We start from the raw sequence: 17492 nt of genomic DNA, 5'->3' as shown, positions 1-17492 counted from the left end.
CATTCGCATGGCTGTGCCTGTCTCTAGTGGCTGGAAAAACCTACCTCCAGTCCTCACCACCTGGTAAACCCAGGATTTAAATACCAGGATGATCCAGGATGCCCAGACAGGAACCTCTTAAAGGTTGACACAAGCATGCTCTTAAAACGACCTCTCATCAGAGCACTTAGGATTCGAATAAGTAATACAGCAACCTCCAAGTAGCTTATTTGATTCTTGTGAGTGAAGATTGCAGTTCTTTGAATTAAGACTTTCTTTAAAACATCCTTGAAGGCTAGGAGGATCCTCAGAGAAAGATATGAGAGTGACAGGCATTTCCTTTTTGTGTATAGATTAATTTCTTCTTACTTTCCAACTTCTGAATACCCTGTAATTACCACTGTTTGGGGATGCTTTTTCCTAAAAAAAAATAGAGGAGTAAAGGGGCCAAATAGAGGTGCTTCTATTACAAATAAAGTTAGGTTGGATAAGAAGATCAGGCAAAGGTATAAACTCCAGGAACATAAAGAATGAATTCTGGGGTCCAGACAGTCGTGGAGGGCTCAGGCAAATATAGGAGCAATACTGGCTAAAGTAGGAAGCAAAGCTGCTTCCTAAAATTTGTTTAGATCCCAGGGAGGTTTTCACTTTTGCCTACACTTAGATTTACCATGAACATTCCAGAGAGAACAGACATTTGGATTTGCCCTCCTATTATGTGCATGTGGATGGGTGCACATATGTATAATGTGTTCATGAGCGCGGGTCTTGTCAGACCAAGTGGTTAGGTACATTGTCCGTATTTTTGCTTTTTAGTTTTTGTCTCATTTGTTCAAGATTTTTGAAACTCTTTTTTTTAAATTGAAGTATAGTTGATTTACAATGCTGTGTTAACCTCTGCTGTGCAGCAAAGTGATTCAGTTATACATATATATACATTCTTTTAAAAATTCTTTTCTATTACAGTTTATCACAGGATTTTTTTTAACATCTTTATTGGAGTATAATTGCTTTACAATGTTGTGTTAGTTTCTGCTGTATAACAAAGTGAATCTGCTATACGTATACATATATTCCCATATCTCCTCCCTCTTGCGTCTCCCTCTCACCCTCCCTATCCCACCCCTCTAGGTGGTCACAAAGCACCAAGCTGATCTCCCTGTGCTATGCGGCTGCTTCCCACTAGCTATCTCTTTTACATTTGGTAGTGTATATATGTCCGTGCCACTCTCTCACTTCATCCCAGCTTACCCTTCCCCCTCCCCATGTCCTCAAGTCCGTTCTCTACGTCTGTGTCTTTATTTCTGTCCTTCCCCTAGGTTCTTCAGAACCTTTTTTTTTTTTTTTTAGATTCCATATATATGTGTTAGCATACGGTATTTGTTTTTCTCTTTCTGACTTACTTCACTCTGTATGACAGACTCTAGGTCCATCCACCTCACTACAAATAATTTCGTTCCTTTTTATGGCTGAGTAATATTCCATTGTATATATGTGCCACATCTTCTTTATCCATTCATCTGTCTCTGGACGCTTAAGTTGCTTCCGTGTCCTGGCTATTGTAAATAGTGCTGCAATGAACATTGTATCACAGGATATTGAATATAGTTCCCTGTGCTATACCATAGGACCTCATTGTTTATCCATCCTATATGTAATGGTTTGCATCTGCTAACCCCAAACTCCCAATCCATCCCTCCGCCAAGATTTTTGAATCTCTTTATGTTTTCTAGAGCTGCTCCTGTTTCTCCTTTCTCTTTAACATTGAAGTATTTGAAAGTTATCTTTTCCCATCAGAAGCATGCTGACTCTATGCCAGTTAGAACAAGGGGTTATCCCTCTTAGGTAGCATCTTACCATCTTATCTTTTCCCATCAGAAGCATGCTGACTCTATGCCGGTTAGAACAAGGGGTTATCCCTCTTAGGCAGCATCTTACCCACAGTGTTCACCGAGATGGTCTGCCTAACAGCTTTAAATGGGGGGGTGGGTTGAATAGTCAATGTAATCAAACCACCTATTTTTTCCAAACTAGCTTGAGAGGTTTTTTCCATTTATTTTGACTCCATGGGCTTCTGATATGCTGAGATATGACACAGCTTTGGGTATGGCATCACCTGTTCTAGAAACCAAGGCAAGAAGGTCTGCTGGGGAACTGGAAGTCAGTCTCCACTTTGGCTGTTTTCCCATGACTGCTTTGCTGGGTTTTCCATTTGCAATTGGCCCCCACTCCCTTCCAGGGCTCTACTCTTTTCATTCTTCTGTTCACATGTATATGCTTTTTTTCCTGGGACACTGGCAATAATGTTCCACCTGGAGAGAAGCTTGTGTGGTCCACAGTGCTCCAAGAAGGAATTCTCAAGTATTTGTCAGTGAGAGGGAGCAGAGGCTGCTACGAGAGTGACTGTACTTTTAGAGCAATTGTTTACTGCAGCGATAATGGACATTTCGGGGAGAAAAAAAGAAGTGATAGACTTGACCCCCAACAGAGAGAACTAGAACTAAGGGGAAGAAACTGCAGACATAACATACGGGAGAACTTTGTAATCAGCCAACTGAAGAGAGGAGAAACTTTGGCACTTCTGTCCCCAGAGGTGTTCAGGCGGAAGGTGGGCAGCCGCTGTCCTGGAGGACAGAGGACTTCTCGTCACTAAAGGTACTCAGAACCTGAAGAAATGAAAAATTATACTAAATGACTGCTAAAATTATTTCTAGTTCTCATACCTGATAATTCTATCAAATATTTTAAGAAAGGGGATTTTAAGGGCCCTCAAGCTTTTCTCGAAAATTTAATGCTGTTTTTTGAACAATATAGAACACACATACACACTCACACACACATACCATTCTTTCCTGCATTCACAGCTTTTCATATATTTTCCCTATTTGTAATTATTCCACTTTTTTCTGTTTATGCACTTTCATGATTACATAATATTTCATTGAATGGACATAGTATAATTTATTATTCCCTAGTTATTGGGTGGCTCCATTCTTCCAATGTTCAATTATTATAAAGAGCTATGCTCTAGATATTTTTGCATATGCAACTTCTTTTCCCTCTTGAAATACTTTATTAGAATAATTAGAGCTCATTAGGTTGCAGATTATACAGCTCATTGGAGCAGCCTAAGTAAAAGAGGTTTGTGGATAAGCATATAGAACAATCACAAAGATACAAAGTGCAAGACACACGTAGGAACTGGAAAGGTCTTCAACACACCCCATCTCCCCTCCCTGGGCTCTTGTTTTCTTTAGACTGCCTTTCTTCTTTGCCTGCTCCTAGTTTCCTCTTCCCTTATAACTTTGGGTCACATGAGCCTTTGACTTGCCTTGGAGCCAGAGACCTCAGGTTTTTATCAGAAGAGTCCAGAGCCAACCACTATCTGAAGAGAATTTCAGTATCTCTTATAACAGATTCCTGAGTAAGAGTCTTTTAAGCCAAGCTCCTGAGACTTGGTGACCTGAACTCTCCTCTGATTGGTGGAGGGGGAAGGGATTGGTAGTGGGGACAGGGCTCTGGAGTCTGTCCAGATTCAAACAGAGCTCTACCACTTACTAGCCGTGTAACCTTGTGGTAGTTACTTAGCTTTTCTGTGTCGCTGTTTGTTCCTCTGTAAAATGAGGGTACACTGGCACCTACTGCAAGAGGTTATTGCGAGAATGAAATAAAATAATCCTTGTTAATGATTATAAGAAAGGCACTAAGTCCTCAATATGTGTTAGTTCTTAGTTGTTGTTTTTTTAAATTTGTTTTGTGGAAAAATATACATAACATAAAATTTACCATTTTAACCATTTTAAGGTGTACAGTTCAATTCAGTGGCATTAAGTACATACACCTTTTTTGTGTGTTTTTTTTTTCTGGCCACACTACACGGCTTGTGGGATCTTAGTTCCCCCACCAGGGATCTAACAGCGGTCACAGCAGTGAAAGCGCAGATCCCTAACCACTGGACCGCCAGGGAATTCCCGAGTACATACACATGTTGTACAACCACTACCACTGTCCATCCCTAGAAGTTATTCATCATTCCAAACTGTAGCTCTTGTTTTTAAATTATCATTTTTATGATTATTCAGATATGACTGCTTGGGTCCACCTTTTGGAAGGGCGTGATGGGGGCGTTCCCCGAAGACAGGAACATAGTGGGTAGGTACCCTCAGTGTCTACTGAAAATATTACACTCTTACAATTCTTTAAGCCGTACAGATCACTTTTACACATTATTTTATGCAATCCTCCCAAGAAAGGACTTCTTAAAGTAGAAAAGGGTTATAATCCTTATGTTACAGGAGACCCACCTGAGGTTTAGGAAATCTGAGTTCCCCAACTTCTCCAGTCTTCTTACTTGTACAGTCAGGACACAAGGTCAAGTCTTCTCATCCAAGTTCGTGCCTTCTCCATGACATCTCAGAGACGTGATTACTCAGCCAAGCTTTATACCGTTTGTTTGTAGTTCCTATTACATATGCTATTTCAGTTTATGAGAAGGAAGAGAAGAATTTCAGATTGGAACTTGTGGGTGGGTTTTATCTGGGAGGTACAGGCCTTCAGGAGGTCTGTCGGCTGGTTTAGTTTACCAGTTTTCATCCTAACATATACGAAAAACAATAATTAACTTTATTGTATAATGTGGTGACTCTGTGAAAGCCAAAGTGTGGAGGGATTGCTTAATGGATCTCTTTTTTTTTTTTTTTTTTAATTTATTAATTTATTTATTTATTTTTGGCTGTGTTGGGTCTTCGTTTCTGTGCGAGGGCCTTCTCCAGTTGCGGCAAGCGGGGGCCACTCTTCATCGCGGTGCGCGGGCCTCTCACTATCGCGGCCTCTCTTGTTGCGGAGCACAGGCTCCAGACGCGCAGGCTCAGTAGTTGTGGCTCACGGGCCCAGTTGCTCCGCGGCATGTGGGATCCTCCCAGACCAGGGCTCGAACCTGTGTCCCCTGCATCGGCAGGCAGACTCTCAACCACTGCGCCACCAGGGAAGCCCTTAATGGATCTCTTAACTTTTCCTTTGGGAAAGTCCTGAAATATTTGCTGGAAACCAATGGCATTACTAAGTGAGTTTTTTAAAGCGAGATAGTAAAAAAGGCACCGTTAGAATCAAAATGGGTGAGTGTCTGCTGGTGTCTTATGGTTTATACAGAGAAACATACTGTGTGTGATTGGCTTGATTAAATTGAAAAGGTTAAAGTGAAAAACACCATTGCCAAATACCAGAAGTCTTATAAAAAGTCTTCAGTTTATACAAAAACCACAGGAAGGAAGCTTGTGTGGACTCAAGCTACCTCACAGCACCTTTCTAGCAACTAGATTAATGTTTGCTATTAGGCAGTGTTTCCATTAAATTACTGACCACTTTTTTGGGTTAGATACTTGCCTTCCATTTGGCACTTAGGCTCATTTCCTGTCACTTGTTCTAAAACAAAATCACTCAGGATAACTGAGCACCTTAGTGTGATGAGCTTTCATTATGTCTGTTTTGATTATGCTTTTTGTATGAAACTTATGGATTCTCCTGTGCCCTTTCATAGCAAGTCACATATCTTCTCTTTGACTTTCAGCCTGATCCCACCCCATCTATGCCACCCTGATCTCACCCTATCTATGCTGCTCTATTTTCCTTAACTCTACAGTACCAGTTATATTGATTTCCTTGTAACTCTCAAATATGTTGTATTCAGCCAGTCTCTGTGTCTTTACCCATGCCTTTCCTGTACCCATGTGTAATACCTTTCCCCTTTATCCATCCTGAACATTTCAGTCCTTCACTGGCAACAAAATCCAACTTATTCTCTAAGCCTTTCTTTTCATTTTTTATTTTTTATTTATTTATTTTTGGCTGCGTTGGGTCTTCGTTGCTGTGAGCGGACTTTTTCTCGTTGCGGCGAGAGGGGGCTGCTCTTCGTTGTGGTGCGCGGGCTTCTCATTGCGGTGGCTTCTGTTGTTGTGGAGCACGGGCTCTAGGCACGTGGGCTTCAGTAGTTGTGGCATGTGGGCTCCGTAGTTGTGGCTCACGGGCTCTAGAGCACAGGCTCGGTAGTTGTGGCGCACGGGCTTAGTTGCTCTGTGGCATGTGGGATCTTCCCGGACCAGGGCTCGAACCCGCGTCCCCTGCATTGGCAGGCGGATTCTTAACCACTGCGCCACCAGGGAAACCCTCTAAGCCTTTCTTGATCATTTTAACCCATATAGATTTCATCCTGCTGTGAGTTTGTGTAGCTTATAAATTACTACCATCATTTATTGAGCACCTATTAAGGGCCAGTCCCATTATCTCTACCCCTCATTACAACTACACAAGGTAATCATTGTCATCTTCATTTTATAAAAGAGGCAACCGAGGTTTCAGAAAGATTAGGTAATTTTCCCAGAGTCAAACACCCTAAAATGCTAAGCTGAGGATAGAACTGCAGGGATAACTGATTCTAAAACTCTCTCTCTTTCTACCTGTGCTGTCTCCTGACTACATACCACCCAGCTACATGTGTTCTCTAAGTGTTTTATGTGCGCTAGTTTTTTCTCCTCAATTGGCTCTTAAAATCAGGGACTGTATAATTTAAAAATTGTATTCAACTGCTGGTTGCAGAGATCCTTTACTGTGGCTTCAATAAGATAGAAGTTGATTTTTCTCTCACTTAAAAGGAGTCCAGAGAAAGCCGGCCAGGACTGATAATGTGGATCCTAAGAGAGCATCATGGTCCAAGCCTCTTTTAGCTCTTCCCTCTGCCATCCCCAGGGTGTGAGCCTTATCCTTGTGTTTACAAGATGGCTTCTGGAAGTCCAGCCATCATTTTTGTGTTCCAGGCAAGGTGGAAGAAAGGATGAAGGGAAAAGAGTAGGCCTCCCAGTTGAATTTTAAAGACCTTTTCTGGAAGCCTCACCTTACAACTTCTGTTTATATCTCATTGGGCACCACATTTGCAAGGAAATGCAAGGGAAATATTTTTTAGCTGAGTACACTGATTCACTGAACAATGACGGTAGTCTGTTTCCGAGAAAGAAAGATGTTGAACAGACAACTAGTGGTTTCTGCCACAGAGACCCATGTCACGATCTTCTTTTATATTTGCATAGCAGCTAGAAGGTGTTCAATAAACACTGGTGGACAGTCTAATGTAGAGAAATAGAGAGTGGAAAAAGGTAATTTAGAAAGCTGATAAATGAAGAAACTGAAGAGACAGGTAGCCACATGCGATTTCTAAGTATTTTTATAAAAAAAAAAAAATACCCACTGTCTTCTCCCTAAACAACCCTGCTGTTATACAAGCTTCCTGTATGGAATGAATACTTAAAAAATTAACATCAAGATTAAGAAAATGAGGCCAAGTCATTTGAAATTATTTTGACTAGATTCATGGTTGTTTCTTTCAGCCTTTATTCTTTGCATACATTTTATTTCCATTAACAAAATTGGAATCATAAAATGTTCTGTTTTGCAAAAGGACTCATTGCAAACCACCACTTCTGACAAAATGACCAGTACTCAGGAATAGCTGATGAGCACTTAGAGAAAAAGAATAGATTACATTTCCAATAGAAATTAGTGCTATGCATTTCTGCAGCTCTCCTGAGTTTCTTATTTTGACTTGCAAAATAATTTGAACGCTTTAAAGAAATATCTATGGTAATTACCTGAAGTGTTTCACCAGCCCCCAGATTAACATCCAGAGAGGGTCTTTGTTTGAGATTAAAAGCACATTTTGTAATTTTTAATTTTGTTGTATTTTCAAATTTAGAAGAACGAATAATACATGGAACATCTGTATGCCCTATACACAGCATTACCAATTGTTTACAGTCTGGCCCATTTGCTTTATCATTCTCTCTCTCTCTCCCCACCCCTCCCCCTCTCTTTTTCTATAGTATGTAGGTATGACTTTTTTTCTGAAATTTTGAGAGTAAATTGGCGATATCATATGTTAGGAGACCCCCTAAACACTGCAGAATACTTGCTGAGAAAAAGATATTCTCTTATATAACCACAACAGTGTGATCAAAACAAGAAGTTAACATTGATACAACACTGTTGTCTAATACATGGTCCATAGGCAAATTCCATTAATTGCCCCAGTAATGTCCTTTATAGCTGGTTTATTTTCCCAGGGCAGCATCCAGTCTTAGGTCATGTGTCGTATTTGGTTGTCATGTCTCTTTAATCTGGAACAGTTCCTCAGCCTTTCTTTGATGTTCTCTAACTAGACGTTTTTAAAGAATATGGGATAGTTATTTGGTAGAATGTCCTTCAGCTTGGGTTTGTCTAACTTGCCTCATGATTACATTCAGGTTATACCTTGTTGGCAGGAATTCCACAGAAGTGGTACTCAGTCCTTCTTAGAGCATTATATGAGAAGGCACATGATATTGGTTTGTCTTAATAATACCACTGAAATTGACTTGGATTGCTGGTTAAAGTAGTGTCTGCCAGATTTCTCCACTGTAAAGATACTATTTTTCTTTTGTAATTAATAAATGATTTATAGGAGGTTTTTGGGAACTATGTAAACATTCTGTTCCTTAGCCAATATTCATCTACTAGTTTTAGCTTCCACTGATGATTTGCAAATTCCATCATTCCTTCTATTTTCATTAGTTGTCATTTTACTGTGAGAACAGGTTTCTCTCCTAAGAGAGAGTTTCTGATGCTGTGTGGCTATATGTTTCTTTTTTTTGCCCTAAACCATTTCCTTTTTTTTCTTCCATTTTTTATTGAGATATAATTAACATACAGCACTGTGTATGTTTAAGGTGTATAGCATGACGATTTTACTTACACACATCATGAAATGATTACCACAATAACTTTAGTGAACCTCCATCATCTCCTATAGATACAAAATTAAAGAAATAGAAAAAAAATTTTTTTCCTTTGTGATGAGGAAAAGGAAAAATTTTTTCCTTTGTGATGAGTCGTTTACTCTCTTAACGACTTTCATTTATAATGTACAGCAGTGGTTCATTATATTTATCATGCTGTACATGACATCCCTACTACTTATTTATGTTATAACTGGAAGTTTGTACTTTTTGACTACTTTCATCCAATTCCTCTTCCCCCTACCCTCCCACCTCTGGTAACCACAAATCTAATCTCTTCTTCTATGAGTTTTTGGTCTGTTTGTTTTTGAAGTATAATCAACCTATAACACTCTGTAAGTTCCTGGTACAGAACATAGTGATTTGATATTTGTATACATTTCAAAATGATCACCATGATAAGTCTAGTTTTCATCTGTCACCATACAAGGATATTACATAATTATTGACTATATTCCCCATACTGTACATTTCATACCCATGACTCATTTATTTTATAACTGAAAATTTGTACCTCTTAATCTCCCTCACCTATTTCTCTCCTCCTCCCGCCCCTCTGGCAACCACATGTTTGTTCTCTGTATCTAAGAATCTGTTTCTGTTGTGTTATGTTTGTTCATTTGTTTTGTTTTTTAGATTCTGCATGCAAGTGAAATCATACAGTGTCTTTCTCTGTCTGACTTATTTCACTTAGCATAATACCCTCTAGGTCCATCCATGTTGCAAATGGCAAGATTTCATTCTTTTTTATCGTTAAATAATATTCCGTTGCACATGTATGCCACATCTTCTTTATCCATTCATCTATTGATGGGCACTCAGGTTGTTTCCATATCTTAGCTATTGTAAATAATGCTGTAATGAACATAGGGGTGCATATAGCTTTTCAAATGAGTGTTTTCATTTTCTTTGCATAAATACCCAGGAGTGGGATTGCTGGATCATATGGTAGTTCTAGTGGCTGTATGTTTCTGAGACTTTGTCTTAGTCTGGTAGGGCTGCTATAACAAGATACCATAGACTGGGTGGCTTAAACAACAAAAATTTATTTCTCACAGTTCTGAAGGATGAGAAGTCCAAGATCAAGGTGCCAGCCAATTCGGTTACTGATGAGAGCTCATTTTCTGGCTTGCAGACAACCACCTTCTCACTGTAGCCTCACATGGTGGAGAGAGTGTACTGATGACTCTCCCTCTTTTTATAAGGGCATTAATCCCATCATGGGGTCTCCACCCTCATGATTTCATCTAAAACGAATTACCTTCCAAGACCCTAACTCCTAATACCATCACATTGAGGGATTAGGGCTTCAACAAATAAATTTAGGGGGAACACAAACATTCAGTCCATAACAGACTTTATAAAGAAAAAAAATACCCCCCATTGTAAGAAGATGGTATCTCCCTTGGGCTGGGTAACTGTGATAGTGAGCGTTGCAGCCCATGCGTAGTAAAAGTGATTCCTTACTCTGTCCTATGTAACCGGGGTCCCCAACCCCCAGGCCACACAGCAAGTGGTGAGCAGTGGGTGAGCGAGCGAGCGAAGCTTCATCTGCCACTCCCCATCGCTCGCATTACCGCCTGAACCATCACCCCGCCCCGTCCATGGAAAAATTGTCTTCCACGAAACCGGTCCCTGGTGCCAAAAAGGTTGGGGGCCGCTGCTCTATAATATAACCCTTTTATTCTATTCTCATTTTTACTATCAAATGCTTTGGGAATTTGGCCACTCTCCTCTTGTTTTAGCACAAAAGTCTGTTTCTTATGTGTTGCTATCAGACAAATCTGGATTTAAATTCCATACTTCCAGTTGTGTATGTGACATTGAGTACCTTCTTTGGACATCAGTCTCTTTGCCTGTAAAATAGGGATGACGACCTATTTCAGCGTGTTGTTGGGAGTGGGAGGAGTAATGAGATAATGTATGCGAAAGCTTGTAACATGGTATCTGATATAAGAAAGCAGTTAATAAATACGTTTCCTGTCTTTAATTTAAAATTCCAATTTTTAGTGACCCGGTTTTGCAAGTTTCTTCACTTGCAAGAGGTTATATGCTTGACTTGCATAGAGAAGTTAGATGATCTTCTTAGATGTGAAGTCTGCATCAGAGAGAGAAAGATTTAGTGGTATCTACCAACTTTTAGATGATTCATGTGGTTATATCAGTTTTATTCCTTCCTTTTTTCCTATCTTCCTCTTTCTTTCCTTTCATTTGACATGTATTTAATGGCATTTGCTATGTGCAGTCACTACTGTAGGCACTAGGGACAGCAGCAAACATCTCCTGACCTGTCATCAGTTATAGTCTAATCAAAGAAGACGGAGGATAAATATAGAAAAGCACTTTTTCAATTATGCATGGTAAGTGCTTTGGAAAAAAATAAAGCCAGGAAGGGGAATAAGGATTGTGAGGGGGTTGCTATTTTATTAGATGGTCAGAGAAGAACTCACTGATAAGGGGACATGTGAGCAGAGACATGAAGGAGATGAGAGAGCCAGTCATTAGAGTGACTGAGGCAGAAGCCTTCCAGGCAGAGGAAATCTTTCAAAGAGAAGACATCTAAGGAAGAGAATGACTTACTGAGAGTTGATCCAAGGGAATCATGAAAGAAGCCAAAGCAGTTCTGGGGAGCACAGCAACACGCCAGCTCCCTTCTGTGAGTGTGCATATTGGCAAAAGCAGAATGGCCAGATGGAGGTCAGGGCTTGTGGCAGCTGTAGGGGCTGCAATTCAGCCCCGTCTTCAAAAAAGAATGTGCTTTCTTCCCGCAAGCTGCAAGGAGTGGCCTAATAATAATAATAATAATAACAATAATATTTTATCCTGTAACCACACCTCCTGGTTTAGTTGCTATGATAAAATCATGTCAACTTTCAGTCAGACCATGGTTGGGAAGCACTGTAATGGGCATTTGCTAGTTTTTGACATCTCAACATCCATTTTCCTCTTCTTTTGGTAAACATATTCTAATTTCTCTCTGGTGAACTCCCTCTCCCCTACTTGCAGTCCATGAGCTTTGGGTGGGCTCTAACTCTGGCTTCAGGAATGGAACCTATGACTCCTCTTAAAACTATGAGTGTACCTATTCCCCTGGCCACTGCAACTGGGATTCATCTGCAGTCAGTCAGGACCAACTAGTCTTTTGCCAAAGCTGCTGGGAGAAAAGCAAGTGCTCACTTCCAGTTCACCTGAACCTGGGGGAATGTTGCCTGGAGCTGCTGGAGCCATATGGGTACTATCACTGAAAAGTCTGTCCAGAATTGTGTTACACAGCAAAAACAGAGCCAGGAGATGAATAGGGAGAAATGGGATCCTGTTGTCATTTTTACCCCACTGGATCAGGACATTCTTAAAGCCAAAACTATCCCAAGAACTTTCAGTTCTGTGATACAACAAATTCCAGTTATACTTAAGCTGGTATAGGCTGTATTTTCTGTTAGTTTCCATTAAAAGAGGTTTCCCTGGTGCAACAGACTTCCTCATTTCATTCAATTCAACCACTGTTAAAAGTCAATTAGGACTCAATAAAAATACAAATAGCCCAATTAAAAATGGGCAACAGATTTGAATAGATGCTACAGACTAAATATTGTATCCCTTAAAATTCATTATGTGAAATCTACTCCTCCATTGCGGTGGTATTAGGAGGTGGGGTCTTTGGGAGGTGATTAGGTCATGAGAGCAGAGCCCTCATGACTGGGATTAGTGCCCTTGTAGAAAAGACCTCAGAGAGCTCCCTTACCCCTTCTGCCACGTAAGAACACATGAATAGACTGCCTTCTCTGAACCAGGAAGCATGCTCTCACCAGACACCGAATCTGCCAGTGCCTTGATCTTGAATTTCCCAGTTTCCTGAATTATGAGAAAGAAACTTCTGTTGTTTATAAACTACACAGTCTGTGGTGTTCTGTTATAGCAGTCTGAATTGACTAAGGCAATAGATATTTCTCCAAAGTAGACATACAAATGGCTAATAAGCTCTTGAAAAGATGCTCAACATCATTAGTCATTAGGGAAATGCAAACCAAAGCCACAATGAGTTACAATTTCATATCTCCTAGGATGGCTTCAATCAAAAATACAGACAGGGACTTCCCTGGTGGTCCAGTGGTTAAGACTCTGCACTCCCAATGCAGGGGGCCCGGGTTTGATCCCTGATCAGGGAACTAGATCCCGCATGCTGCAACTAAAGATCCCACATGCCACAACTAAAGATCCTGCATGACACAACAAAGATCCTGCACGCGGCAATGAAGATCTTGCGTGCTGCAGCTAAGACCCAATGCAGCCAAATAAATAAATGTTTTTTAAAAAATACAGACAATAACAAGTTTTGACAAATATATGGAGAAGTTGAAACCTGTGTACATTGCCAGTGGGAATGTAAAATGATGCAGCTGCTTTGGAAAACAGTCTGGCAGTTTCTCAAATAGTTAAAGTTATCATGTGACCAGCAATTCGGCTCTTCAGTATATACCCCAGAGAAGTGAAAGATATGTCTACAAAAGGCCTTCTATGAAAATGTTCATAGCAGTTGTATTTATAATAGCTTAAAAAATGGAAATCAACTCAAATATCCATCAACAGGAAATGGATAAACACATTGTGACATAATCATACAAATGAATACTACTGAGCAATAAAGGGAATGAGTTAGTGATACATACAAAAACATGAATGAATCTAGAAACACGTTGAATGAAAGAAACCAGACCTAAAATAATATAGATACATGTATGACTCCATTTATATGAAATCCAAGAACAGGCAAAACTAATCTCTGGTGATAGAAATCAGAAAGTGAGAAGGAAAGATATTTAATTAGAAAGGAAGTAAAAAAAATGCTATCATAAAGGAAGAAAAAGAAGAAAGGAAGAAAAGGGTATGGAAACTTTCTGGAACTTCAGGTGCTAATTACATGGGTGTGTACGATTGTAAAACCTATTGAACTGAAACTTAAGATCTGTGCACTTCACTTTTATTTTTATTATTTGTTTTAGATCTGTGCATATATTTATTAACAAAAGTTAAACATAACTCAGAAAGCTGCCCAAAACATTATAAAACATTGTAACATTATAACATTATAAAGCATTATAACATTATTTGTTATAGCAGCCTATGCAGACTAATATGTCCTCTTTCAAATGGTAGAGGACATAATCAGGAAGTAGGAATACAAAGATAAACAGGGCACATTCCCTGCCCTGTGCCAAAATCTCAGTCCCTGATTGCAATGTCACTACTTCTCCCAGGAATCTGTCATCACAATCAATCTCTGCTCCACTCTACTATGGAAACCTATGATGGTAGTGGCTCTAACCCAGGGAAATTTCTACTTTTAATGCCTGGCCAATGTGGATTAAGAGAACAGATAATCACTCCTTTAAACCCTTTTACCACTAAGGTAAAATGTGGAATAGCAAATTCAGTGTGGCTAGAGCAAAAGGTATACAAAGAAAAGTAGAGTCATAGAAGCACATAACACATAAATACAGAGTGTATGTAGTATCAAAGTTTCGTGGGACAGTGTGATTAGGGGAAAAAATCTAAAACGGCTCTTTGGAGAAGGGCAATAATGAAAAAAGGTTTGAAAAACACTGATATAGACAGTACTTAAGGCAAGGAAAGTGGATGTGATCACCAAGAGAATGAGGGTAGACATCCTGGTCTTCAATGTATAGAGTCAGAGAGTTAATGAGATACCAGCAAAGAAGATCAAGAAGATCAAAATGAATATCATTTTTTAAAATGTAGACTGCTTTTTCATTTCTGATGAAAAAGCATCCACCAAACTTACGTGATCTGATATGTGTGAAAAGCTCTCCTATCCAAAAACATCTTTCCCCACCAACTTAAGAATGGACTGCATCCCCCCATTATTTTCTCCTTTGATATAGAGTACTGAAGTGCTAAATTAAATGTTATATTAAATTTTCCCCAATGAGTGTTTTAGCACAAGATTAATTTGCAACATTGGTTCTCCTTCTTCTTCTTAGCAAGGCATCTCAACCCACTGTTGACAAAGGTGACCAAGTTACTCAAGGCCTCATCCCTCATCTTAGAATGGAGAACATTTATAAAACCTTAATTCCCAACTTCCACTCCTTTTTTACAAAGTTTTGTGGCAAAGTTCAAGAGAGCAGGTGATTTTTATCTAAAAATTCAGAAATTAAAAAGTTAATGAAAGCAATAAAATAGTGATTACCATCTTCAAATCACTAAGGTAAAGAGCCACCAACGCTTACAAACTAAGTTTCCACTTTGGGTAACTCATTCTCACTTCTTTATTTCTTTCTTTGCCTCATCCCACCTTCCAGCATTATGCCTCATCACTTACTGCCTACTGATCAGTTTAACTCCAGAAAGACGATGGAAATCCTAAAATGCATAGTCACTTACAAACTTCTGAAATATCTGTTTTGATGGTGTTTTATGGATTAGAAAGAGCCCTATTGCTTCACTAGTATGGACCCTCTGTAACTTAAAAAAAAAAAAGCAATGTGAATTCCTTTGGGGGAGTGGAGAGGAGAGAGTACAAAAGAAAAATGGTATTATTTTCCAATACCAAGGAAATTCATTAGGAAACACATTAAAATGCAGTTGAGTAGTCATCCCACTGAATTGTCTTGGAAAAGGCCCTGCTTTGGAAAAACATAGGGCAAAAACATCTTCAGGGCTGGAGCTTGGCACAGTGAGACAGCAGGATGACAAATGTCTTATTCCCTATGGTGCCTTAATACTTAGAGGACATCTGCTACTATGTGTTTCTCCCTCCCATGAGTCACCTTTATTACAGTCTAACATTATGTTACTGCTATTTTCCATGTCCACCTGTTAGTGTTAAGACACAGATGTACTCCTCCAGTGTGTGGGAAACAAATTAATCTCAAGTCAGGAGGCTGAACTTTTAGCCTCAGCTCTTGTACTAATTACGCAGTCTTAGGCAAATATCTCAAACTCTCTTTGCTTCAGTGTCTTCATATGGAAGATAGGAAGTATAATAGACGTGGTTCCAATGACATGGAAGCTGACTTCCTCCTGCTCATTAGGGGTTCCTCAGGCCATAGAGCCAATATATAGAGAAGGGCTGATGTATCCTTATTAGCAGTAATTGGCTTGCTGCTACATGGGGATGGTATAGGGAAGGCTCTTTTAAAATTTATTTATTTATTTATTTATTGGCTGTGCCGTGTGGTGTGTGGGATCTTAGTTCCCCGACCAGGGATCGAACCTGTGCCCCCTGCATTGGGGGCACAGAGTCTTAACCACTGGACCACAAGGGAAGTCCCAGGGAGGACTCTTTTTTTGTTTTTAAAGAATTATTTATTATTTATTTATTTATTTTATTTATTTTTGGCTGCGTCAGGTCTTCGTTGAGGCATGCAGGATCTTTAGTTGTGGTGTGCGGGCTCTTCCTTGCCGTGCACAGGCTTCTCTAGTTGTGGTGTGCGGATTTTCTCTTCTCTAGTTGTGGCGCACAGGCTCCAGGGCACGTGGGATCTGTAGTTTGCAGCATTCAGGCTCTCTAGTTGAGGTGCATGAGCTCAGTAGTTGTGGTGAGCGGGCTTAGTTGCCCTGCAGCATGTGGGATCTTAGTTCCCTGACCAGGGATCGAACCCGCTTCCCCTGCATTGTAAGGTGGATTCTTTACCACTGGACCACCAGGGAAGTCCCGGGAAGACTCTTTTTAAAACTCAGGGATGCAGTGCATTCCTGGACATATATCCAGACAAAACTATAATTCAAAAAGATACGTGCACCCCTTTGTTCATAGCAGCACTATTCACAATAACCAAGACATGGAAACAACCTAAATGTCTATCAACAGATGAATGGATAAAGAAGATGTGGTACACATATACAATGGAATACTACTCAGCCATAAAAAGGTTGAAATAATGCCATTTGCAGCAACATGGATGCAATTAGAGATTATCATACTAATGGAAGTAAGTCAGAAAGAGAAAGACAAATACCACATGATATCACTTACATGTGGAATCTAAGATATGACAAAAATGAGCTTATCTATGAAACAGAAACAGAATCACGGACATAGAGAACAGACTGGTGGTTGCCAAGGGGGAGGGGTTTGGGGGAGAGATGGGGTAGAAGGTTGGGGTTAGCAGATGTAAGCTTTTATATATGGAATTGATAAGCAACAGGGTCCTACTGTATAGCACAGACAACTATATTCAATGTCCTATGATAAACCATAATGGAAAAGAATATTAAAAAAAAAGAATGTACCATATATATATAACTGAATCACTTTGCTGTACTGCAGAAATTAACACAACATTGTAAATCAACTATACTTCAATTTAAAAAACTGACAAAAAAAAAAAAAAAAGAACTCAGGGATGCAGGGGACAACCTCCTAGCATTCTTTGGCCCAGGGGCCAAGTCTGGTCACTGGAAAAGTGCATTTGCCTAATGAAGACAAGACTACCATGCCTCATATCCCATATGTATGAATTTTAGGTCTCTCCAAACATGTTTTAGAAAAGCAGGCAAAAGCATCTTTACTCCTGCAGCCTGGAACAAGGAGATGGGTAAAAAACAAAACAAAAAAATGAACGAAAACATTCAGCCTAAGTGCTGATAGAAAATAACAGGAATAGAAATGGGAGGGGAATTCCTTGGTAGTCCAGTGGTTAGGACTCCATGCTTTCACTGGCAGTGGCCTGG

At 39.8% G+C, this 17492-nt stretch overlaps 1 protein-coding gene across 1 annotated transcript in view; it reads left to right on the top strand.

Moving 5' to 3' along the window:
• JAK1 (Janus kinase 1) overlaps positions 1–17492 on the top strand; it is a 241668-nt gene that overhangs the window by 33742 nt on the left and 190434 nt on the right.

The sequence above is a fragment of the Balaenoptera musculus genome, chromosome 1 (assembly GCF_009873245.2).
Source record: "Balaenoptera musculus isolate JJ_BM4_2016_0621 chromosome 1, mBalMus1.pri.v3, whole genome shotgun sequence".
NCBI classification, from domain to species: domain Eukaryota; kingdom Metazoa; phylum Chordata; class Mammalia; order Artiodactyla; family Balaenopteridae; genus Balaenoptera; species Balaenoptera musculus.
The sequence above is the reverse complement of the archived record's forward strand: the minus strand, read 5'-3'. Positions and strand labels throughout refer to the sequence as shown.